A 27905-nucleotide genomic window follows, 5' to 3' on the forward strand; every position below is an offset into this window, starting at 1 on the left:
AAAATAATTTTTACCCCATTTTGAGTAATTTACCCCGGTTCCCCGACCGCTGATCTAAGTAATAGAGAAAATTGATAAAATCTATGGGTTAGTCGGTTTTTGAAAATCACTAGTAAATTGACACACAAACCCAAATCGCTAAAAAAATATATAAAAATCTTGTTGAAACTGATGTATATCTGAGTATAACTGTGATAAATCTTAATTTTTTGATTTTGATGATTGCAGATTACTTGTGTTATCAGACAATTATAAATAATCGATGTGTCAAATAATATCCGCAAAGGAATTACGTGACGCAGAAAATGGGGAAGCATTGAAGTCTAATTCTTGACTGCCAAAAGAAATGGAATAGTTTAAAGGTCACTAAAAAAAATGTTGTGGATATATGGAATGAAACAGAGTATTGTAAAACTGTAGAGCACCTTAAAGTTTTAGGACTAATACGTTTAGCAGTTAAGGCCTTATTACATTTATGTTAGATTTTGTAGAGAAGGCAAATGGTAATAGTAACACTTCTCATTTATGTACAAAATCAACAGAACGTCTAAATTAAAACGTCAACGTATTTCTTCCGTCAGCTCCAAAAAGTGAGATCATTAAGTTACTTGGAAAGAAGTATATTAAGCCCATACCTTTAGAAAATCTAACTCAGAAATATATTCAAGAACCTGAAGATGAGACTTCGTTCTGTCCTAAGTCAATACAAAAGGTGTTTTTTAGAAGTTACAAACAGAAGAACAACAAATTTAATGTCTATAGATGATTAAACTCAGTACCAAAAACATATTTTTCTTCTTACTATTCCTATCGTGTTTATTATTGAGTTCAAACTGTGTTAGAAATAATAAATTTATTTTCCGATCATAAATGAATTAGAAGTGTCAACAGTTAAGAATGAACGTTGATGATAAATAAATTCGAAACGTGACTAATGCGAATTTCAAAATTGGATGAGCTTCTGCATTTACGCCGTTTACGTAATCTTTAAAATATATAGATTGAGTAATAAATTTCAAATTACCACAGGGCGAGAGCCGTACGAAAAAGTTTCCATTTAAGCTTGTTTCTTTTCAAGATAAAACGAACAGCTTTTTAGCAGAGTAGCATAAACTTTTCTGAGCTATGCTCTACATTTTTTCTTCTTCTTATTTTTTTTTATATATATATATGAACCATTGCTTTACTATAAATGAAATCAAATATCAAACTTTTTATATATAGAGTAAATTGTATTAGAAAAAATTTCGTGTTTCATATCAATAATATTAATCCAAACGATAATAATATTATTATCCTTAACCCAAAAAAATCCTTGTTATTATTATTATGATTATAATTTATATAATATTATGTATAATATGAATTGTGTGAGTTAGAAGCGTTTATATTGTTACGTGTTTTATACGTATAAAGAAATAGAAATATTTATATAATTTCGCGATTATTTTTACAACCTTATTTAATAACTTAGATTAGAGAATTTTATTATTAGATGGTTATTTATATAAAATTATTAGGTCAAATTGTTCTTTGTATTACAAGATATTTTTTTCTTCATTTTAAGTTTCTTACCACTATGGACGTATGGTATCCAATTGTGGGATGCGGCCAGTAAATCGAACATACAAATTATACAAAAGTTCCAATAAAAATGCCTAAGAAATTAGGAATAAACAAATACACAAAGATCTTCATATAGATATGGTCGAAGATACAATACCAACATTTATTAGTAAATACCAAGATAGACTGGAGTCACATACTAATGTTCTGGCTATTGGTCTACCCGACAACAGTGAAACCACAAACAGGCTGAAGCGTTGCAAACTTAGTATATAGATTTAAGTAATTATTAATGTTTAAAATCATCAAAATGGTAACTATCCACTGGGAAAGCTTATCTATCTAATGTCAATGACAATAAAATTATTACAACATAAAGAAAATTCTTGTCTTTATTCATAAAATAAAAGATTTGTAAGAAGTTTTACAACAAATATTAACTGAAATTATTCTTTAATGTTTTTCTTTTCATTTATACTTTGCTGATTGGTACGAAAACATTTCAGATTAAAACTTTTTCTGATAAATGTTAATAAATATAGCCATTTCCTACTTGGATTATGTTGTTTTTCAGGCAGATCAATTCGTTCCAGTAATAGTTTTTCGATAAGCTATGATATAATTGGTAGTAGACTAAATCGCTTATACTTCTATCGGTTCCCTAAGTTTGGGTATTACTATAAGCTGAGCCAATCTCCTTTGCTTTTGTAGTAAAATGGAGTTGAATATAGTTTGGATAATTGGAAATCTTTGTAAGTTATTTTTTTTTGTATGTAAGCGAGTATAAACAAAGTGTAGTTTTTATTAATTAATTACACAAAAAATATAATTTATAATATTATTTTTATGTAATTAGTATGATTGATGTTGTATTTCTAAGATATTGTTAATAGTTCTTTTTATGTAATTGAATAGATAAATTGAAGTTTTTTTATATTACATAAATAGGTAATTAACATGAATGATGTTATATTTGAAGTTGTTTTAAATGAGATTGTTAAGAAAGGAAAAATATAGTTTTCAGAAAACGATGTTGCAGTTGTGACAAATTGAAGACTTTATAAGTAATTGCTTTTATATGTAATTAAATATAGATAAATGAAGTTTTTCTTGAATTTAATAAATATGTTATTAACATGATTGATGTTATATTTGAAGTTGTTTAAAATTAGATTATGAAGTAGTGAGAAATTATAGTTTACCGAAAATAATTTCAAGTTTGTCTAGTGAAATTAATGCATGGTTTGGGCCTCGAACACTACCGAATTGATGAGCTTGTCAACATGCTACACACTCCAATTTGGGTAAGAAGCTGTCTTCCCATGGCGCAGATAAATATTACCAGCTATGACCCAAATAGATAAAGCTTGTATCTGGCGAAGAAATGCGAGCAAAGTGTCGAAACGCTATCTATCATCATTGGAACTCTATATTTATGGCAAATAGACGAGCACGCCGATCAGCATGTTCGTGTATAGAGGTTTCTCTGTTTGCGTTTACATTGCGACGCTAAAACACACGAAAACGCTAAAATGTTTGTACCAAAGTCTTACGATATTCTCGACACGACACATAGAAAAATATATATAAATTTCAGTTGATCGTTTTTCCTAAAGTATAAATACAAAATAGAATAAATACCCGTATTACATTCGTGTTTCAGCATCGGAGTTCAAGTAAAACCCAATTGATGGGAGTAAAAGAAATCGCGCACAAAAGAATAATTTCAATGTGTAATAAATGCATTCGAAAGTCTTGCGGTCGGAGGAATCCATTTGGAAAGGGCCGCAATCGGAACATCGAATACAAATTGGAAAAAGCTCCCCGTTCCCAAGTTTACCTACAGCTCAGTGAAAAGGGTACAAGTGTAAGAGAGAGAGAGAGAACGAGGGGGGTGGTGAGTGCACAAAGCTTGGTATAAAATTCATTTTAATTTCAGCGCATTCAAAGTCGAAGAAAAATATATAAACGAAAAGCGGGTCGAAAAATACCGTGTTTATCTTGTGCAACAATACAACTTTCGAGGCGAACATCGGAAACTTTTCCGAAGGTAAACATCGTGCAAGACTTTAATTCGCAATCAATAAATACTCGGGGGTGGTAAATGATATAGATATATTATTGTGTAATTAAATTGCATTTATATCTATTATGTAGAGTATAAATAATAAAACAAATTCAATGAATAAAATGTAAAATTTTCTTTCTTATACTGTTGTGTCCCGTGATTAATAAATGTCTTACAGGGGTTTATGAATATTAAATTATAGAGAAGTCAACTATACAAATGTTGATCATATAAATTATTAACTTAAGAGCAGAATTTAACTTTTAGTTCCTTCGACCCTCCAACTAACACTATCTTTATCGTATCGTAAAAACATCCTATTTATAGTAGTGCATTAAAATGCTGGTAGTACAATATTTGGTAAGGGAAGATAATACTTTTCTGAAGAATTTGGACAATTGCACTTAACATTTCCTAAACATTAAGTGTTTAGGAGAATGTATTTGTAGTCATTATCGAATAGACTTCTGAATTTGTATACAACAATAGATCTTACATGGTAATAAACAATAGTGATTAAGAATATTTATTACACATTGATTAGTTGGAATCTTCCTAAGTGGAATTTATGCTAAGATATTAGTATAAAGAAGTAAGGGTTAATATAATATAAGCAATAGAGGTTATACATAATAATACGATAAATTATATAAGAATTACCTTTGGTCCTAAAGGGACCATTAAAAATTGTTGAATAATATATAGGTATTATAGAATCTTATTTTCTTTTCATGCAAAATAACAACTCTAAGAAATGTTACCAAATATATAATTTTAAAGTATAGTTCTCAAAAATTGCTTCTAAAATAATGTATAACCCAGTACTCTTTATAAGCTTATGTTTGTGAATAAATTAGATTCTTCTCAATAGATTTGAAACGAAATAAATATTTAACAATGTTTATTTTTTAGCGATTCCCACAAGTTTTTTCAAATACAGTGGAACCTCGCTTAACGAGCATAATCCGTTTCAAAATTTACTAGTATAGTGAAACAATTTTCTCCATATAAACTAATGTAATATACTATAATGCATTCCATTCTGGAGTCATTTTTCTTACAATTTATTTTTCTCGTTTACCGAAATGCTCGTTATACGAGGTGTTCGTTAAGCGAGGTTCCACTGTACTAAACTAAAATAGAAAAATTAATTCGTATATTACAAATTTTTAACCAAATTTATCAAAAAATCGACACTTTTGACAAAATTAAGTTGGCGCACAAATGGTTAAATTATATAAAAAAATATCCTAACAACTTCGTAAGTCGAAAAAGTTTGAAAACCTCTGGTATAGATGAACGGATTACGCAAAATCAACTCAATTTAGTCTCGTTCCGAATGACAACTAATTAGTCAATAATATTTTAATTACCTGCTGAAGGTTTGTGTGGGTATCGAAGCGCTCTTATATAAATAACGAACAAAATTGTACAGCTAATTAACCGTGTAACAACATTGACAATTCTCTTTTCCGCGTCACAGCTTGTGCTTGTTTAGTTAAGTAAATAAGTTGGAACATTGCAGGGGTGCTTTTACGAGCGCGGAACGTTTCTTTATTACAATCTGATACGTCCGTAATTTAAATATATATAAATGTATGTATTTACGTCTGCATTATTTACATTCATTATGCGTATATTGCACATGGAAATGTAGGAGTTTATAAATTTAAATTGTTATCGATTTCCCTTACGTTCTTGTAAAAAAAAAGTCCCTTTGAAATTGAATAAACTTGGAGGCTTTCAATATAATCTAGTAGAGACTACATAATCTTATTCAACGTTGTCATATTGAAAAATATTTAGTTTTATATTAATAAATTTAATTTACTTCAACGTGTATTTTTTTTAGAAAAAAATATGATATTTCTTTAGAAACGTTAAGACTAATATTTTTCAATTGATTTTGCACACAAATAAATAATAATTGCAGACTCGAAAGAATTTATTGTTTGTTAAAATAGATTTTCCATTTATTAAAGTTATTATCAATATTCAATAACAAATGATTATAATTTATAATTTTGAGTTTATAAAACTGAATAATTTATTTATTAATTCAAACTTCAAAAAGTTTTATCTTTGAGTTTGAACATAATTTTCAACGAAACACTCAATTTGAATAATCTTCCTGCTACATAATCCTATTCTCTCTATTCATTGTTCCCCAGACTTTAAAATAATGTTTACCTCCTTTCACGTGCACAAAAAGCGGGTCAAAATATTGCCCGAAGCTTTGACCCTCAAGAATATTTTAACCAAACGGCGAGCTTTCACAAACTAACCATTGTGTTTAGTCTGCAGACAATAGGTGTATCATTACGGTCGACGCTCACCATATTAATTTTCCATATCCGCATCCTCTCCAGTATTTAGAAGAAAAAAAAAACTAATCATATGCAGAACCCTTTGTTTCTCGAAAAGATAATTTACATGGAAAGGAAGCTCTTGATTAATTTTTTATTTTGCAAATACAGTAGAACCTGTTTTTGTGCGATCCTTTTTTATGCGGTATTTGAAATTCAACCAATTCCAACGGTATTGTCACCATCGTAATATCAGTGTGCATATGTACAGCGTGCTCAAACGATTCTGTTAGTCGATTTTGAACCAATTCATCATAAGAAGATGCCCGTTTTGGATTAACACGAGCAGAGAATTATGTATGTGCATATTGAAAATTTCTCCATATGTACAATGAGAAATTAAATGTTTTTAAAATGTGTAATTTAATTATTTATTTTGTTTGGATGCACTTTCTCATGTATTTCGTAAATCTTTGACGATTTTCTGTAGTTTAGTAATGTATTCAAGTTATATACAATAAATTCTTACAAATAACAAATAACTGTTATTTGTAAGAATTTATGAAAATTTCGAATATTTTTTTTGTGCGATTTTTTTTATACGGTTGCTATCTACCGCACAAAAACAGCTTTTACTGTAACTGTAAGCATACTTCATTATTCATTAAATTAATTAATTAAGTTCGCTGTTTTTTCATATGTTGTAGTATTTTCTTATACTTCAATTATTTCACCATTTATATTTAAAATTATAAATATATTTATTAAAATTATGCTAAAATTATTCTTTTCATCTTTTTTTTTTGTTACAAGACACACTCTAATCTATATGGCACACTTAAGCACTTATCATTTCTTTGGGTTTCATTGCAAAACAATTGAATTAATGATTTTTTTAATATATTCACTTATTCTTCTTGCCGATTCGCAGCAATTCGTGTCTTTGATCGCATAATGCTGTTCCAATTTCCATTTATTTTGCTCAATTAAAATTTAATTTGTTTTTAAACTTTTTAAAAGCTTACTATAGTGAATCCGGACTGTTCGAAGCCGGATTATGTAAGAATTGCAAAGGACTATTGACCATTAGGATCTGTAATTATTTTGTTCTATTATTGTTGTAAAAATACCAGTAACTAATTATGATTATTTCTTTATTAACTTAATTAAAAATAATACTTTCATAATTTTCATTGAAATTGTTTAGTTTTACATAAATGAAAGGGTATTCTTTAAAATTACATAAAAATCCAATTAAATCTCATAATAATTCGAGCGTAAAAAATGTTACAGTTACAAAAAAAATATTTTGTCCTTTCATTTTAGCTACTCGCATCATCATATTTTTTTTGTTCTGTTTGTTTTACATTCCTAAAATTGTGTTTCGAAATTGCGTCCGCAGCATTTCCTTTCCACAAAACACAACATGTACATTTCCTGTATACATCACTCATCCAATATTTATGATATCTCCACGAATCCTACTTCCCATTACTACTTGTTGTTTTCATCCCTCTCCCACATTCCCGTCCGCTTGCTTGCTTTTCCTTTCTCGTGATATTCCGGTAATCCGTGAAATCCCCGTCCTTTGCCACATTTTGTAAATAAAACTCTTAACTCCCAGGAGGGAGACGATTCCCGTGTTCCGAGAGAATCCTTTGATTCTTATTGTGGTCCTGGGAAATTCTCAATACACAGGAAGGAGAAACAACAAACGGATTTAATGTGGATCTTTACTTTGAGGGAAGGTTTATCGTCTCCAGTAAGCTTGTACTTATATACAGGAAGATTTACATTAAACATTTAAGAAGAATATGCGGTATTATAAGCAATATTTTAGTCTAACTTTAACAATTCTTATTCATTTGTTTATGGATGTAATGACACTCTTAGAAATAAATATATACAGAGAAAACAACATCGTAAAATGAAACACTTATAGGTTTTGTTTTACCCAAAACATGACTCTATTCGAAATAAATGTGCTAAGAGAATTTGATTTATTAAGAAAAACAACGTCGTAAAATGAAATTAGTGTAGCTAAATGACTCGATTCAATATACAGAGAATATTTGTTTTATAAAATAGATATATTCGAGCAAAATGACGTCGTAAAACGAAACTGTTGTAGATTTTGTTCCTTTCAAACATGACTCGATTTGAAATAAATGTACTGAGATAATATGATTTATCAAGAAAAACAAAGTCGTAAAATGAAATTATTGTGCATTTGTTTATGAAATCAATGTTTACTAAATAGATATATTCGAGAAAAATAACGTAAAAAAATAATAGGAAAAATGAAAAATGCCCTTAATTTTTTTTTAAACATTGAAATTGAAAATTTCGTTTTACCATACTCTTATTATTTGTTTTATTCCACACTCAATTCTCCAAAATACAATAGAATTTAGAAAATAGATTTTAGTATTATAAAGTTTTTTATTTACCATTTTCTGCGATGTTCTATAATTAAATGCGATTACAACTGTTATTAGATTATAAAATAACAATTATATTTGATATAGTCGTTGCTTACGTCAGAAAGAAATAAGTACATTTATTTTTAATTGTATTTTACGTAATAATGATTTTTAGTTTTGATTTTGTTAAAAGAAATAAGAAATATTTTGCTTTGAATTTTTTGAAAATAAGGACCTTTCAATTTAATTTTTAGCCTTGATTACTTCGTACGAAATAAGTACTTTTAACTATGATTTTGTCGTACAAAATAAGGAATTTTAGCTTTAATTTCGTCATACAAATAACGACTATTAGTTTTGATTTTGCTTTACGAAATAAGGATTTTTTTAGGTTTAATTGCATTGTACGAAATAGAGTTATTTTATTTCATTGACATTAATTTGATTTTGATGTTGTTTGAGTAAGAAAACAATGTCAATAGGAAATGCAACAACATTGCTGCGGTTTTGCAATTTGGCATAATAATCGATCAGAGTGTTCAATTTAATTAACGCCATTCAGCGATGGGATGATTGCATGGGGTTTCGAACGCCTGGAGAATACCACAAACTAATATCGTTACCATCAATCAATATTCGGTATAAAATTGGTGGCGAACGAAACCGCACAAGCACATAATTAAAGCACGATTTTTGTTGTTGTTGTTGTTTTTGGTGTAATTGTTGTTTGTGTGTTCGCACTTCCAATGTAATAATAATTAAACGCGTGAACCGCAGCATTTAATATACTCGTTATTGAATTGATGTGGGATACCAAAAAAAATGAAGACTTAAAAACAACACACTGCTACAAAATAAACACATGCGACGTTTTATTTTGTTGTTGTTAATGGAGTGTTTATTTCCATGCAACATTTATTACTGACCTGTCTACACGTGAATACTTTTCAATAATGGATTCGATAATAGTTTGGACAACGTGTGCTTTATATAATTATAATGGGACATAAAATTTAATATTAATGGAAATATGCGTCGGTCGAATACATCGACATTAAATAAAGTATACATTAATTATTGTTTTATGTCACTACACTGCTTTACTTAATAATTAATGTATAAAATTAAAAAATGCGTTTTTTTATTCTTTACGATAATTAAGTAAACCTTAATGGTTTTCTACCTAAAAGAGTAAAATATTCTTCATTAATCATAAATATAATATAAAATATGGATTTAATTATGTTTTTTATATACATAATATTAAAAAATGAGTAATTAAAAAAATCTTTGCAAAAAACTGTAATTACTGCAAGAAATAAATACTATAAAAATACATGGACAAAGAAAACATAATTCTATATATAATAGAGTTATACCTCGATTAATGTTACCTCTGATAACGAAGCTACAATATAAAAAGTCTGTAATATTCAGTCCCACTTAACAAAAATTATAACATTATAAAAATTATTCTGATTTAGAAAAATTGTTTTTGTTAAGTGATCAGTGTTAATTTAGTGTAATTTCACTTCGTATGAAACTTGAATGTTTTTTTTACTAAAACTTTTCTTTATTCGAAAACTTTACATTTTTTTTTGAAATAAACCATAATATATTTTACTTTTGAAAATAATGTCTTTATTCGTTAATCGAGATATTACTGTATTATAAAATATTTGAATTATTATTGTTACAAACTTTAATAAATTGTTTGTGATATGTTGTAGGCCGAGTATAGTTAGCTTACTAATGGGATTATGTATTGTTTAGGTTGCGTAATTTAGTCAAAGTCGTGAGTGCTTGTTCTTTCGACAAGTGATAAATTCCGGAGCGTTGAATTTCGACAAAGAGACGGAACAATACAGCCGTATTCTAAAAGTGGACGACAAATCATTGTGTAGATAAGACCTCTGTGATTAATATATATATCCCTTCGTTTTTGTAGCTTAATAGAGTGAAGTATCTAGATAACGTTTTTTTTGCTTATACTTTGATTTATTTCTTATACAAATTACAATAAAGTTTAGAATTATCCATCGAGTTTAGATAATTAGGGAGTTCTTGTTTAAAACATTTTAATAAATTACTTCTCAATTTATACGATGTTGGAATATATTTTTTGAATGTATACCGAGGAATTCAAAATGATTTGCACCAATTTTTTTTAAATTAACACGTAAATATTGTATCTACTTTTTGTATATGTTCACATTACAATGATAACATTTTCGAAACGTCAAATTTGACAGAAAATGACCTTAAATGACAATGACTTAAACTTTAAATGTCACTTTAATGCAGTGTTTCTCAAACTTTTGTAAAAGTGCACAAGGTGACTACGCTCCGAAATAATTAAAAAATGTTATTGTTTCGATATAGTCGGGATTTTGATATAGTCGGAATTGTGTTTGTCGGGATTATGGTTGTCGTGATTTTGATATAGTCGGGATTTCGAACGTCGGGATTTCAATAGACGGTCTTTCGGTTGTCGGGCTTGCGATATAGACCCAGTTTTTGAATATAATAATATTTAGTTTTTCATAAATTGTATTAAAAGCGAGTACAGATCTATGGTCAATCGTCATTTTATATTTTACTAGCATTATGATTATATTTTATTTATTTGTTTATATTAATAAATATATTTATTTGTATTAAACACACAAAAAATGTATCAAAATTTAAAAAAAATTAAGCAATCATCTTTTTCAGAATGGGTGGTTTCGCTTTTTGAAGTAATTCGTTATTTCTAATACTCTTGATGAACAAATTATGTTAGACAACTGAGTTTCCACTATATTCGTCATAAAAAAGAAGTATAATAAAAATTTGAAGACAAAAACTAAAATATAAATGATGTATAGTGTACTCGTTTTTTTTATTAAATCTGAACATGGTTAAACCTCTTAGCAAAGTCATGTACGCGAATATTATGGCTGAAGTGCAGTATACTGAAAAAAACTGAATCATGTGAGGTATATGTGCGTTTTATTAATTCTTGACATGGTTAATGCATTATCCGGAAAATGGAGCGTGAGACTGTATGGCGTCACAACATTTACCGTCCACAGAGAGAATAAATATGTAATGAATAAGTAAAAAGTCGATAATGGTGCGAAGCATGAAGGATCTCACAGACCAACATTTTTTTATTCAGACATTTCACTATGAATCATATCATTATGTATTGAAAAAAAAAATCTAGAAAAAAATCCAAGAAAAGTCTTCTATAAGATTTTTAAATTTATTATTATATGTGAAATATTTATTGATTTCTTTATATAATAAAGGTTACTTTACACTTTCAACACAAAGTAATTGTATATTATTAAGTAATTATACATATTTTTTGATTAATAAAGTTGAAGAAATAATAATTTAGTTGAGAAATCGTCAAATCCTATTTAATGCACGTTGATTACGTAGGTAAGTAAAAAACATCTAACAACAAAATTGAATATTTCCAGAAAATGTTTGGAATAATTCAATAAATAGTATTTATGTTTAGATTAAGTACAATTTAAAGACAATCATAAAAGTATAGTGAATCAATTTACAAAAAATCAATTATTTCACTCACAATAATTATTTTTGGAATCGTTCCCCTATTAAATATAAAATAAATATTGTTTGAACCATAGGCGATTTTAAAATTCTGTTTGCGGTATTTTGTTATTTGCTCAATAGTAAATAACTATACAAAATTTATACAAATAATTTTTTGCGGAGCAAAATATCAATTTATTTCGATTCAAATCGTTAGTTGCAGGTCGAAAATAAACGCATTTTTGCGCTCAACTGCACGCTCGTAACTTTTGATTTTATAACACCAAAAATTTATATTAATAGTCAAATTTCATCAAAATTGATCGACGCATTACTAAAATAAATACAACTATTTTTTGCAGAGTAAAATATCACTTTATTTCGGCTCAAATCGTTAGTTTCAGGTCGAAAATAAATTCCTGTATTTTGGTGGTATTATCGTTGATCCTATCCTTGGTCCTATTGTTATTAATAATAAATAAAATATTTGACCACTTTGATTTCTTGATATTAGATATTTGTCACCAGACGCAATAATTTTTTGTAGTGGGTGAAAAAAACTAAAAACATAAATGTAAAATACGTTGAAGAGAATAAAAAATCATTAATTTTGTGTTAACTCATTATTTTTGTATACATTTCACAACATCAACGCAATTTTGTACAGGCATTGTATAAAATGCCGGCATTATATATATACTTTGTCTCAAACAAATGGATTCAAATATCCTGAAATGCGTTGCATCTGTAACATAATAGCTTTGGTCTGTACGATCGTTTACCATATGTATGAATTGCAGGCTGTGATGATGATACGCATTAGTAAAGAAAAGTAAGAAAAAGGGGAACAGAATAAAGTATAAAGAAACAACAGGGTGCCACGCAAATCGTCGTTTAATAATAACGCCATTCAAACGCTACAGGAATGCATTATTAATCAAGTCGAGAGTTCTAAATCATTGATATGCATGCAACACATTTACCAGTTCACATAGTATATGTGTATGTATGTATATGCCTTTGCTCTCCGTGCAACACGGCAAAAGCGAATTGGACCTCCCACAAACCCTCAAAACAAATACCACCAACATTTGCGGACGCGATTACTTTGAGGACGCATTTATTGGCCGGATCCGTCCAATTCTCCCGGAATCGTTTGTGTGCAGTAGTAATAATAATAATAATATCAGTGTGCTCGTTCGAATCTCGAGCGCTTTCAAAATAATGCCCGAGCCCCGTTCCATCCGCCACTTCTTGCTTCCACTCCGTTCACTAATTGAAAGGGATTTCATTCGCTTTTATATAATTGTTACGAACAAAAGGTCATCCACTTGTACTCGATCAGCAATTTTAGTCTCATTTATTCTATTTTAAAAACGAGGCGTTTGGGTGAAGTGAAATTAAAAGGGCCCTACTCAAGGGTGGAAAAATATTAATTATTCGTAATTGCGTCTTTGATTCAAATTGGAATTAGTCATGTGTACATAAAGAAATCAAAAACAGATGTAGATATTTTCATTTATACTAGATTTAGGGAAATTATTTATACAAAATGTATTTTTCAATTTGTAAATATTATACAAAAATAATATTATGTATAAATTTTCGAATTCAAACTATACTTTTATATAATGAAGCAAACTGTGGCTCTGGAGTCGCATCCAACTTTTTTTTGATAAGAAAGTGCGGGTCTTCCCTGTCATCAACTAAACACATTTGAAACAATCATCAACGTTTTCTAAACTGGAAATATCATAATAATTGCTGTTCTTTAAAAATCGGCTACAAAATGTTTAAAAATATGAATTGTAATAATTATACAATTACATAAATAATTGTAGACAAGAAAAGCGAGAATTAAAAAGAAAACATTGTAATCGTAAACAACATTTTCATGTTTTTTCTTTTTTAGAAAGTTCCAAAATTTTTCACAAAGTGTGAAATAAAAATATGATGTAATTTCAGTATTCTCTTTTCAGAACACATTAAAATTGTAAACTGAAACAAACAACCGAATCAAACATGCACTGTAAATTATAAACATTGTATTCATGTTACATAAAAGTGCGCAACATAGCCTGATGAAATCCACTCAATCTACGTGCAGCGAATATGCATTTTCATTTTTTTTATCAGAAAGTTCCGAAAAGCTTTCATGCGTCAAATGATAAAAGCACAACGTCGCCCCTTTTTTCACACAACAATAAAGCACAATCCATGTGCATGTTTTACAGCCCAATATAGACTACTTAATCGGGTTTTAACCTATATATTTCGTAAAAAAAAGCACCCTAACATATATTTGTCACGAATAAATCGTTTATTAAATCAGTTTGTTTTTTACATTCATTATACTATTTATTGCGCCCTCTATTTCCGCTTTTATTTTCTAAGACTTTAAGAGTTGACATGCTACTTGATTTCATTTTATTTGGATGTAAAAGGGTAAAGTGCTGTTCGTGATTTAATAATGCGCTCGATTGTGTGGCCAGAAAAACGTTTTAACTACTCAATTATGAGCGGAAGAAATACACAATTAAGTGGCAGTTTGTCAAAGAAGGAAGTTAGACGCGGCGACGACGACGGCGGCAATTTCAAATATTCATCTTAAGAAAACGAAAGTTCGCAGGAACTCTAAACTGATTAAAACTTATTCGCAGATCCTCGCATGTAACGATAGTTCCAGCTACAATCGCAATTTGACTTTATTTGACTGGATGTTAATGGTCCTGGGAATTACGCCAATTATTTATGGCCCAAGTTTTGTATGCTTAAGACGGCAATCATAAATATGAAATGAAGTGGAAGTCTTAATAATGAAGAATAAATTGAGTTTAAATTTACACAATTATTAAACATTTTAAACCAAGATTTATGTTATTAGTAATTTAGAAATATTTTCTAAAGATTGATTTATATAATAAATTAATAAATTAAATAAATTAATAGATCAAAACAATGCAAGAGAACATTTAAGTGAATATGAGAAGATGAAAAATGCAAGACAAAGTGGTGTATGAGTGGAAGTCTTGATATTCATTATTTGTGTTTTGTCTTGCATGACGATGGCTTTTTAATGGGAAGGTTCCGAGTGTTTTGCATCGTTCTGTGCACAGGAAGCAAACCTGCAAAGACAGACAAGCATAAAAAGACCTTAAATATCCGGTGTTCTGTGGAGGGACTTCGTTTGATCTATGGCTCCTTTACATCGTAGAAAAATCGTTTTTCTCCGCTTTGAGCAATGAGCAAATGCCACGTCAATCTCAGACCCACGGTTCAATTAAAACGAAAAGGCCATAAAGACTTGAATTGTTCTGCAGTTCCTATACTTGTGATATAGAAGACGTATATATTCATAATTATATATAATATTATAGTCTTTAATATTTTTCATCCAATATATTAATTACTATTTTATTTACACGTATTTTAAGCTTCTATATATATTTATATCACTTTTGCAATTATATTAGTAACTCACCGTTAAGCAGTATATTTCTCATTCATTGTTTTTTCTTACATAATTATCAGCAAAAATTGGAATTTTTGTTATCAAAATGTTATAAAGTAGGACCCAATACATTACCTTGTAGGACACTTGATACAATTCGAAACAATTTGCTTAGTAATTACGTTTTTTTATATCTGCTAAGTATATCATTTTATATTAGTTTATTTTACTGTATTTAGTTATTGTTTTAAAAAATGCTAAATTTATTTATAGAATAAAATTTAGCAAAATTTTCAACCAATGTTTTTTTAAACTATTGTGATATAAATAACCTAAGTAATTACTTATTGATAATGGAAATTTCCATACAGATAAAGTATAATATTCTTTGTTGTCCAGACTACAGCACTCAATACCAACAATAAACATTTAATAAATCAAGTTTACGAGAAACCAGATGTAAATTAAACGTTCATAATTGTCAAAGGAATCCATTTCATTTTCGATTTATTCAGCGAATTTAATTAAGTGTTGTTATCTAATGCAACTCTTTGAGAATTAACCATTGTACTAAGCGTTAATTAATATATTCTGCTCATTTATTTTTCTGCAACAAAGGAATGTTACCAGACATAACAGACTGGTGAAAAACAAAGGGCTTACGTTCTTCGTTAGTTCTATGCTTTATGCGAGTTTCATTCATTAAGAATATGAACGAACCATCAGTTTTCGTTCCAAGTGTGAAATGAGAATTATCAACTTTTATTGTGGTTTTGTTTGTCATAATGATAATAATAATTTATGGTATAAAAGACCAATGGTAATTAATGCATTGCGTGTTTTATAATGTATACAATATAATAAAAAAAATCGATTATACGAATTCCCATTAACTTATTAGGTATTAGTGAAACACACACTTAACCTCAAATATAGATTTTAGAATAGAATAAGTTTATAGTTTTATTATTTATATACATCAATATTTATACTATTTTATTGGGTTACTATTTTGTAGGAAAATTTCTAGTAAGTTATTTTCCTTTCAATTACTTATTGTTTATAATTATTATTTATTACTTATTGTCAGATTGTGAAATTTTTTAAATAAAAATAAATTATTAAAAAAGAATGTAATTTAACATACAATTTATTATCTTAGAAATATATAATATTTTGATATAGTCGGGATTTCGAACATCGGGATTTTCGTTTACCACCGAAGTCGATAGATCTTTGGTGATAATCGTGCCCAATAAAGACCAATTTGTTTAATATAAGAAGCTTTTTGTGAAGGTTATTACTAAATATATGTATATATGAATTTTCCAATAAATCTAATCTAACGTTCACTTAACAAAAACAAATACTCCTTCATTTATTTTATTTTCTTTCAGTTGTTTACATTCGTATATCGAAGGAGCTTAATATAAACAAGACAGACATAGCAATTCCATTTACTAAGCTCAAACAAATAACAATATTTATTAAAAAATCCTAGTAGATATAAATTCAATATACACACAGCGAGCGATATGTAAACACATGACCTTAAATATTTGTGTGCTAAGGACGTAAATTCAGTAAATAGAAATATTCATTATATTTATTGACGATAAATTGTAATGGTATTGCCTGAAATAATCCCCTCCGGCAATCTCGGGTAAAAGTATTTTTTGTGGTAATGAAAATGTTCACCAACCAAAATTCTATGTATCTATAAAAAATATTTGAATTCGCCTACCCCCGTCCTAATACCAGCGTAAATGAATATATATCTAGTGATATGAACGTCATAACGTCATGTTATTAGGTTTACATGGTAATTACGTCAATTAAAGTCAGTTTGACGATGATGTTTGCGTCATGATATTGGTAATAACGTCACGTTGACATCAAGTCTACGTCATGATGATATCCATTAACATCTCGTTGTCATCGACCAATATTATAATGACGTCGATAAATTTTACAATGAAGTAAATCAACTTCACAACGAAGTCAATAACGTCATAATGATACAGACTAGCCGATCTAAATAAGAGGTTGACAGCGATATTATTAAAAACATCACGTTGACATCAATTCTACGTCATGATGACATCTATTAATGTCACGTTGACATCGATCAATATCATAATGACGTCAATCAATTTTACAATACAGTAAATCAACTTAACAATAAACGTCATGATGACGTCAGTTGAATTGCTTCAAGTAATTTACCCAGGTGCATCAAATACACACAAGACAATCTAAATAAGAGGTTGACAGCGATATTATTAAAAACGTCACGTTGACATCAAATCTACGTCATGATGACATCCATTAACGTCATCGATCAATATCATAATGACGTCAATCAATTTTACAATGCAGTAAATCAACTTCACAATGAACGTTATGATGACGTCAGTTGAATTGCTTTAAGTAATTTAACCAGGTGCATCAAATACACACTAGCCGATCTAAATAAGAGGTTGACAGCGATATTATTAATAACGTCACGTTGACATCAAATCTACGTCATGATGACATCCATTAACGTCACGTTGACATCGATCTACATCATAATGACGTCGATCAATTTTACAATGAAATAAATCAACTTCACAATTTAGTCAATGAACGTCATGATGACGTCAGTTGAATTACTTCAATTAATTTAACCAGGTGCATCAAATACACACTAGCCGATCTAAATAAGAGGTTGACAGCGATATTATTAAAAACGTCACGTTGACATCAATTCTACGTTATGATGACATCCATTAACGTCACGTTGACATCGATCAATATCATAATGACGTCAATCAATTTTACAATGCAGTAAATCAACTTCACAATTAACGTCATGATGACGTCAGTTGAATTGCTTCAAGTAATTTAGCCAGGTGCATCAAATACACACAAGACAATCTATATAAGAGATTGGCAGTGATATTATTAATAACGTCATGTTGACATCAAGTCTATGTCATGATGACATTCATTAACGCCAGGTTGACATCGACCAATATCATAATGACGTCAATCAATTTTACAATGCAGTAAATCAACTTCACAATTTAGTCAATGAAGATCATGATGACGACAGTTGAATTAGTTTAAGTAATTTAACCAGGTGCATCAAATACACACTAGCCGATCTAAATAAGAGGTTGACAGCGATATTATTAAAAACGTCACGTTGATGTCAAATCTACGTCATGATGACATCCATTAACGTCACGTTGACATTCATTAACGTCACGTTGACATCGATCAATATCATAATGACGTCGATCAATTTTACAATGAAATAAATCAACTACACAATGAAGTCAATGAACGTCATGATGACGTTAGTTGAATTACTTCAATTAATTTAACCTGGTGCATCACACTAGCCGATCTAAATAAGAAGTTGACAACGATGACAGTAACATGTAGTGGCAGAAGTATTTGTTAAAAGTTGAAAGTAGTTGCATCGCTACTTAACTTAACAAGAAAATGTGTATTCATAAAATTTAATTGTAATATTGTCTCGTGTGCTCTAAAAAATCATGTGGACCTTAGGCAATAGGTATATGAATAGGTATCATAAAATGAATACAAGTATAAATATAAACTGAAAGAAAAAATGCAAGCAAAATATTGAAATTAAAACAGAAACTGAATATAATAAATGTATATATTTACTTTTATTATTTTCTTTTCTTTATACTTTGCATATATTCTTTAATGCTAGTTATTTCAATAGATTTATTTCCGTTGCATGTATGTTTTCCTTAGTGTATTAAAAATATATATACATTGCATTTCATAGTGTATTTCATTACGCGATCGGATCTCTTCCGAAGACACGTTTCATAGCCCGTTCGCATTCACGAAAAATATGCATTTGCTGTTTATATTACATAGTGTAAGAAAAAAATGTGCTATTATATAAAATGCACACCTTACATATTGATATCATCTTTATGACATGTTTCCCGTTTATATATCGCATGCATGCATGTTTTATTATTTGCTAAAAATTTCTTATTTTATAGTGACTATAATTCATTTTTATATCGCACATATTATATTCTACTTTATTCTTTTTAAGATTTACATGAAAATATCTTCGAAAATGTTTAGTTTATTAATTGAAGTATTTTAAAATAATCTTTGCACTATTTCTTTATTTACTGAGTAACATAAAATTTCATTTTTTCTTCATGTGAAGAAATAATGAACTAAATATAAATGAATATTTATCTCTAAATTGGAATTAGTAATGTATTTTATTGGTAATTAAAATAATTGCTTATTTTATGGTTAGTTTGGTTAATGTATATTTTACTGTGCATGTTATGTATTTTCACTGTTGCTACACTAACGGTGAAATTGAATTGTCGATAGTAATAACCAAATATTTAACCACGCTGAGGGCACGAATCTCTATCTAATCTTGATGGGTGAAGTAGCGTTGGATAACAAATTTTCCTGATTTGCATTCAATTTGCAGGATACATATAACCAAATAGTTGTTACGCAAAATCTATATATTTACAATTAATAATTTGAAAAATTCATTTTATAACATTATATAAATACTAAATAATAAATTTGAGAAATGAATACAAAAGAAAATTATGATAGAATAGGCCTTTGGTAGAAATGAGAAAAAAATATGAATTGAATTAAATTTGATTTTAAAATAACATAATAAAATATTGAAATTGAGAAAGTTTATATATTTATATAAGTTTTTATATGTAAAAATGTGTATATTTTGGTGAAATAATTATAATTTATTAACCAGTATAAGCATAAATTAAGAATTACAACTAAAATAACAAAAAACAAATTAATATATGAAAGAAAAAAAAAACAACTCAAAATATGAAGAAAGATTTTAGAATTATTATATTATTATTAATTTCTGCTTTAAATTCTAGACTATTAAAGTCTATTATTTTTGAATTCAATGAATTTACCAGTTTGTTTTATATTTATCTGATAATTAAATTCGAACAATAAGTTTTGGTTAAATTCACGAATTGATTATTATTTAATAAAAAGATTGTTTTGTGTAACACAAAGCGAGGTGAAATCAATATGACAGTAACTAATAATAAATATAGTCTCTATTGTAGAAAGATCGGGGATTTGAATCTTCAGCGCTGTCTGTTTGTATGCTAGAGCTTCACAGAGATTGTTCTGCTTTCCAATTCGAGTTCGGCCTTTCGAACACGAGCGAATCAATAATTCGCAGCTTTAATTAACGTTTTGTTACAAACGCACACACATACATACTCGAATAGTGAGGGACACAGATAGCCAGATTGCGCAACGAATTTTATTATCTTACACTCCGGATCACCACACCGCAAGAGCAAATATTGTACGTTTCGCAGAGATTATTAAATTGCAAACTGAAATTCAGTTTCGAAACGTTCAAAACCAATTTCGTAATTTAATATATAAAGTAAATGCATTATGTAATCAACAGACATCCATTATTTGGGGTAACGAGTTCGTTGAAATAATTAATTTTATGATTAATACTGACAATTATTCAAGATATTACATTTCAGCAAATTTTAATTTCTATATTTCATAAATGAATACCTCTCAATTTTATAAATTTTTAATTTAAATATAAAATATAATGTTTGCTTGCAATCAACAATCATCAATTGTTTTAATTTAATTAACTTTTTTTTTTCATACAATAAAAATAATTTATTGTTTGATTGATTGATTGATTGAACAAACATTGGTTAAAATCATTTATTGTGCATCATTTGTGATTTATTACTGATAATAAAACGCACTGTGTAGTTTGTAAAATCGAAATTTACTGCATCTGTGGGCTTTTGTGAAATGCGTTTAATGCAGTTATTCGATAGTTAATTATTGACTTTGACCAGGTTTATTCTGGGAACCTGTCGCTGCTACAAAATTCCATTAGGCGTGTATACATATACTTTGTTTTATGTAGTACATCTTATTGTACAAACTTCTAAATTAATATTTAATATGTATTAGTTAAATTACTAAAATTACTTATTGTAATTGTTCATTACGACTGCAGGACAACTATCGAGTGACATTTGACAGTTTATGACAGTTAAGCAAAATATGTTGTGTCAAATATTTTGATGGGTGGCCAGAGTCTTTTGCAACTTAGTATTAATTGTAATACAAAGACCTCGGTCATACCTTTGGTCATAATTGTGACCAACAAAATTTACTGGAAAAGAAGATACCGCAATGACATTTTTCTTATTTATAGTAACTATCCATTATCGATACGAGAAGACATCTACATGACAATTGACAGATTATGAGAGCTAAGCAATATGTGTTGTGCCAAATAAATTAATGGGTGTTTGGTATATTTTACGTTTTACGTAAAATAATTTTTATAATATAAAATTTAATATTTATTAGTTAATTTACTTAAAAAAAATAAATCATGATTGCATTTTTCTTATTTGACAGTTTAAGCAAAATATGCCGTGTCAAGTAAATATAAAAAAAATAGTTAAAGGACCTCTTGATCTTTAGGTAGGAAACAAACAAAAAAAAAAACATTCCATTGAACTTCCTTCAAAAAAGGCAAAGTGGGGTATTTAATTTTCTTGTTAGTCGAAAATTCGCTTTAAAATAAAGAAAAACGTGTTTGAACGTTTTCGCGAAATATACGAAAGAATGAATAAGTAACAGGCATTTTCCGTTCCCTTTGATACACTGGTATTAGCGGAAAATGTAATAAGCCAATTTCTCGGGTCGAAACATTGACGGAGAAAACACCCCCCAAAAAATAAGAGAGAAAAACAAAGTGTTTTCCTGTCCATTCATGCTCGAATATTATAGGTTTTCTATACGTCGTAAAACGTCTGCACAATCCAAGAAACGCATTAATGCGTTTCTTATTTCCTTTTGCATTTGTAAAGTAATACGTGTTGCTTTTTGAGCGCGAATTTGAATTTATATGAAATACCCATTCGTAGACTTGTAAATAAAATCAAATAAACAAAATTATGTACATACGATTTTCCTTTATGTAATAGGACAATAATTTTAGATGGCATTTGCAATGAAATGATCATAAATTCTTAAAAATATGTATGAAATACAAGCTAGAAATGTTTATATTTATTTTTGCAATGAAATTTCGCCCCACGTTGGTCGCCAAAATAAATATGTATAATAAAATTATCTCAAAATCCTAATGCAAATACATTTCAATTAATAAGTTAATTGTTAATTTGTCAAAATTTCAAATACTAATTTGTAATTTAATAGTTGTGTAATAGTAACTTTGTCATAAATATCTTTTATTTTGATTCAAAAATAATGATCGTAGTTTCAAGCAACAAAATAAAGATGTATATAAATCCAAATAGCAAAGGTTTTGTAATATAATAATTTATAATGAACATTTGTGTTTATTTACGTATTTAAATATTTGTGTATTATAATAAAATCATATATAATGAATTCATCTTATTTTCTAATTAAAATAGTAGAAACTTTGTAAATAGGCATTTCTTCTTTTCTGACTGTATAATAAGAATAGATCTTTTTTTAATAATGTAATTCCTTTTTAATATATGGTTACGACTGTACCATAAATACTTTTCACTGAATGGTGCGAAGAAAACTTTATTAAATATAAATCAAGCTTTCAGCAAATATATATATAACGCTACGTACTTGAGTATAATACAATTCATTTGAAGCGTCTGTGTAGAAAATTAGATATGGATTTGCAAATTTTGATATAAAATTGACATTAAGTTTTATCAATACTTTATTATGACAATTGTTTATATGAAACTGTGTAACAAAGTAAGGGATCAAAAAATCAAAAAAAATACTTTGGGTGGTTTCATAAATATAAAATAAACGTAAAAAAACGAACAAAAAAAAATGTATAGTTCATAACACTAAATTTGGGTGCGATAAAAAGAAATTGAGTAGACAGGAATGAACGGAGAGTGGAAGAAAACGTGTGCTGGCTTTAGATGAAATAAAAAGAAGAATGTGTGTATGACAATGGGTGGGAGGGCTTTATTTTCCCATTTCCTAAATAAAATATGCTTCCTAAAAGTCGTCCTAACTGACCACAGATTGTTGTCTCTAATCCTAAAGCCAGGACCAAAAAGGTATATGGTATATCAGAGAAAGGATCTCGACACAAAAACCTTTTTTTTTATATTTATGTCTCTGATAACGTTTCCTTTGAACACTATATTTTCAAGAATCTATTTAAATACTTTTTACAAAAAAGAATCGATTTTCTTATATTATACAATTATTAATTTAATAGAATTAATATAGCTTTTACGTTCAATTAATTTAATTCTCTAAAAATAACAAAAATTTATAAATTTTCTCATCCAACTTGAAAAACATTTCATAATTTAACACTTTATAAATGGTATTTAATTAATTTTGTATATATTCAAAGTATTCATTTTGAAAATCAAATACAGATTTGAAAATTCAAAGCAAGATGAAACAAGAAGACATCTAATGAGTATAATAATTGTATATGGAAATGTAGGAATGAAGTAAATCTAATGCAATAAATATATCGAGCCGCATGTTCATAATTAACTTAAGCTCTGGAATAACTCGGCGTCCTCGTTAATTCTGCATTGAGGAATCAGAGTTGATCTATGTTAATGATTCTCGGTACAATTGTTGTCATTATGTCATAAGGTCCTGATTTCCAAGGATAAAATATATTACATGCTAATGGATAAATCAATATGCATATATATCAATAGGAAATCTATTAAGTTTAATGTTCCAATTTTATCAGAGACAGCGAACTACGAACATTTCCGTGTAAATGTTATTACGTTAAAGTTCTAATAGTAATTGTAACGTTATTTCTTTGTTCTCACCAATATAAATTAATATTATTAAAATTACAAAAAATTCATATTCATATTCATTCAAATTCAAAATAGATAAAATGAAAGAAAAGTATTCTTACGTGATTTTATAACATTTTTATGGAATTTAGAAATATTGTTAATCATATTTTTTTAGATTTTTATAATTAACATATACTTTATTAGTAATATGTTAAAATAAATAATTTTATATTTTTATAAGAAACGGACAGAAAATATTTGAAGAAAAACAAGGAAATAGATTGAAATGGAATAAAATCATTTAAAATATAATTAAATAAAATATGAAATGAAATGGAATGAAACGAACTAAAATTGAATAAAGCAGTGAAATACAATAAAATCTATTGAAAATGTATAGAATATGAGAGAAAATATAATAATGGTACAAAATATATGAAAACAAAATCAAATATATTGAAATAACAGAGAATGTTATATTTATGAATAATGAAGATCTTTTGCGTTCAATTATATTAATATTGATTTTATATAATATTGCGACACAATAAATATTTAATTTGTTCATTAACCTTAATTCGAATAATAATCAAACACATATTTTGGAGCTTACAAACCACATTTCATACAAAAGCTGCACTAATGATAAAACTTCGCATGCGACGGTAAAAGTTTTCCGCGATTTTTAAAAAAAAGTAATAAATGGAGAGAAAAGGAGTGCGCTCGGTCGATTCAGAATCCCTCGAGTCTGCTTTATCCTACCCATATTTATTCATATAAATATTTCTTTTTTTTTTGCAACTACTAAACTCAACGATGATTAAGTTTCGTTCTGATGATGAGGATGCCACAGGTTGCAGACACATCTTCGAGAGCGCATTCCCAAAAAATCGATAAAACCACTTTCGCCCATCGAATTGGATGGCCCTCCATAAAAAAAAGTGAAACATAAAATATGGAGGGATGCTCGACGGAAAAGTTAATTTTGAAAAATCAAAAATAAATGAAGTTATGATATAACCGTGAGTTGTATTATTTCTATTTGTGCGATGAAATATATGAAAGCTGTGCATAATAGAGTTGAACACCTGTGGGATGCTTTTACCTTGTTCTTTTCTAAAACATGTCCCGGCGGTGCCACCAATTCTGAGACTCCCGCAAGAGCGGATGCGTATGGGTAGAGGAGGCTCTGATTTATGTGAACGCTCCAACCAGTCTGTTGCTTCACAAAACGCGACTCCAGTTGATTGTTGCTGCTGCTTTTTCTTGAATCGAGCTGCTGCTCTCTCCTTCTGTTTATGTTTCTGCCACAGATGCAGATGCTGCTGACTGCTGGTCTCTGCTGCTACTGCTTCTACTGTTGTTGTTGTTGTTATTGCGTGCGCGAAACTCAGCTCTCGCCGCTCACATAATTGGCTTTTATAGATGTGCACGGGAGGAGAGTGCGGATGTGTGCGTGCGTGTGTTTGTGATGTAGTATATTTATGAGGGTGGGCGCGGGATGAATAAAGGGGCACCGTGGCATCACCGCCTCCACCGTCTCCGTCGCGCACCCAAAAACTCGCAGACGGCGTCGCGACGCCGCTCCTCGCAGGTGCGTCGACGCGCATGCGACGCCATTTACATTTCATTGATTGGCAGCACCACAGGCCAAAGCACACACACAAACTCACGTACAACCAACACACATATACATTCTCTCAACCTAGCGACACGTCTACCATAATTGCAATAACAATTATTATAATGCAACACAATATGCTGCCCATTCCCTCATATCTTAATTGGATCTGAAACTAGCCAGTCCTGATAACGCCGCATCGATATTTCGCTCAAACACATATTCAACTTTAACTTTTCCTTCTGACTTTTCCCCAACCGTTATTAACGTCAATTATCACGGCATGGATGGATCATTTCGCGTGCTGCCATAAATTCTCTAGAGATACAGATCAAAATGTACAGAATTCTGAACGAATCATACCAGAAGCAGATTGGAACTATACTTTTTAACCATCTACAGTTATCGTATAACGCGGTGCTTATACAAAGCGATTACGGTATTCTAAATACACAAATTATCTTTTAGGAAACATGTATGTGCGTACATATTTTTTTCATAAAATCAATTTTTAACCTGTTTTCTCTGAATATAATAAAAAATCAGTAAACATTTAGATATGTTTCTGTTAATTAAGTGTTTAGTCGAATTATTAAAAATCAAAATTATTATTAAGTCTCGTATTGTCGTATTGTCGATATTGTCGTATATCCGCTTGTCCGTTATTCTTGTCCGCTGTTCTTGATTTATAATCTATCTTGTCATGTACTTATGATAATAAGACAACTATATTATTTGCCAAATTTGTGTTTAATGAAATCAAACACAATTCATGTAATGAATTATACTGACCTGTTGTTAGTTTTTCACATTTTTTCATGAGAATCATTTTTCCTTCTTCATTGCCCGTCGTCTACCGATTTGACTAGTCTCAAATTTCTGAAAATAATAACGATGATGTAACAACTTATTTGTAAAACATTGAAATATTTGTAGAGAAACATTTTTTTTGTCGTAGTCCATTAGACGTTAGTGAATATTAGACTTTCACAAATATACATACAGTACGATTTCATAGATATCTCTAATAGTCTCTTCATTTCTTCATCTTTTGGTCTAGCTAAACCTAATGCATTCTGTAATTTCATTCTTATAAGATTACTTCTAACTTATAAGTTTGAATTCTGAAAAAAAAAACCAGCTAGGAAATTAATAATATTTTTTTTTTGTATGTAAATCTTATAAAATGAAGTATTTTATAACTTTACAATAATCAGCTTTTTCCATGGTTACAACGAAACACATCTGTTACAATAATACTTTGATAAACTACATTTTTACAATATGTTAACCAAAGTTTATTCTAGAAATTTTCATATTTATCCTTGCAGTATTTGTAACATATTGTAGTAGCAAATAACAAAGGCTTTGTAGCGCGTTTCGTTCTCTTTGATCAAATCTGACCCTTGATCTAATTTGTTATGTATAACCTACTCAATTTAAATGTATATACATATATACAATATATTTTAAAAACAATCAAAATCATTGAAATATGAAAAATAATATGAAAAAAGAAAATCAGATTGTTTTGCCAATAATTAGAATATTTTTTGATTAAAAATCTTTTTATACTTAATTTACTTTAGTACTTGTAATTTACTTAATTTACAAATGAATAGTTCTTATATATAGTAACAATAATGGATAATTTTATTTTTTTTTTATTTTAAAAATTACAACTTTCCATATGTAAATATGGAATGTTGAAAGGCAATATTTTTGTTTGTTTTTTTTTTAATCCTTATTAAAATAATGGTAAATAATAAAGTAAATTATATAAATGCATATTTGTAGTAGTCTAAGATAATCTGTTGTTGCTTGGGTTTTCATATGCAGTTAAATATATATTTACCTTCATAATTCTGTGTTTCGAGAAACAGTATTTGTATACTCAACAATTATAATCATTTGATAATCGGACTAAAATAGATAGTAAAACATCATTTTTACTATCATAGTATAGTGAATTATTTTATAGGATAAAATATATCATTCAATTATCAACATATGAAGATGTTTCCCATTTGGAAGAACGTTACCAGAAGGGCGGAACT

The 27905-nt window shown here is 28.7% G+C and overlaps 1 protein-coding gene across 2 annotated transcripts in view; it reads right to left on the reverse strand.

Annotated features, from left to right (window-relative positions):
* Positions 1 to 25771, reverse strand: part of LOC108564499 (BAI1-associated protein 3) — a 43585-nt gene extending 17814 nt beyond the window's left edge. For both annotated transcript variants that reach the window (XM_017923570.1, XM_017923569.1), the window contains exon 1: positions 25333 to 25771. The gene's annotated coding sequence lies outside the window, so the exon portion shown is untranslated. The remainder of the gene's footprint in view (positions 1 to 25332) is intronic.
* Positions 25772 to 27905: the final 2134 nt, after the last annotated feature.

The sequence above is a fragment of the Nicrophorus vespilloides genome, unplaced genomic scaffold (assembly GCF_001412225.1).
Source record: "Nicrophorus vespilloides isolate i.1.1-1 unplaced genomic scaffold, Nicve_v1.0, whole genome shotgun sequence".
In the NCBI taxonomy this organism is placed as follows: Eukaryota; Metazoa; Arthropoda; class Insecta; order Coleoptera; family Silphidae; genus Nicrophorus; species Nicrophorus vespilloides.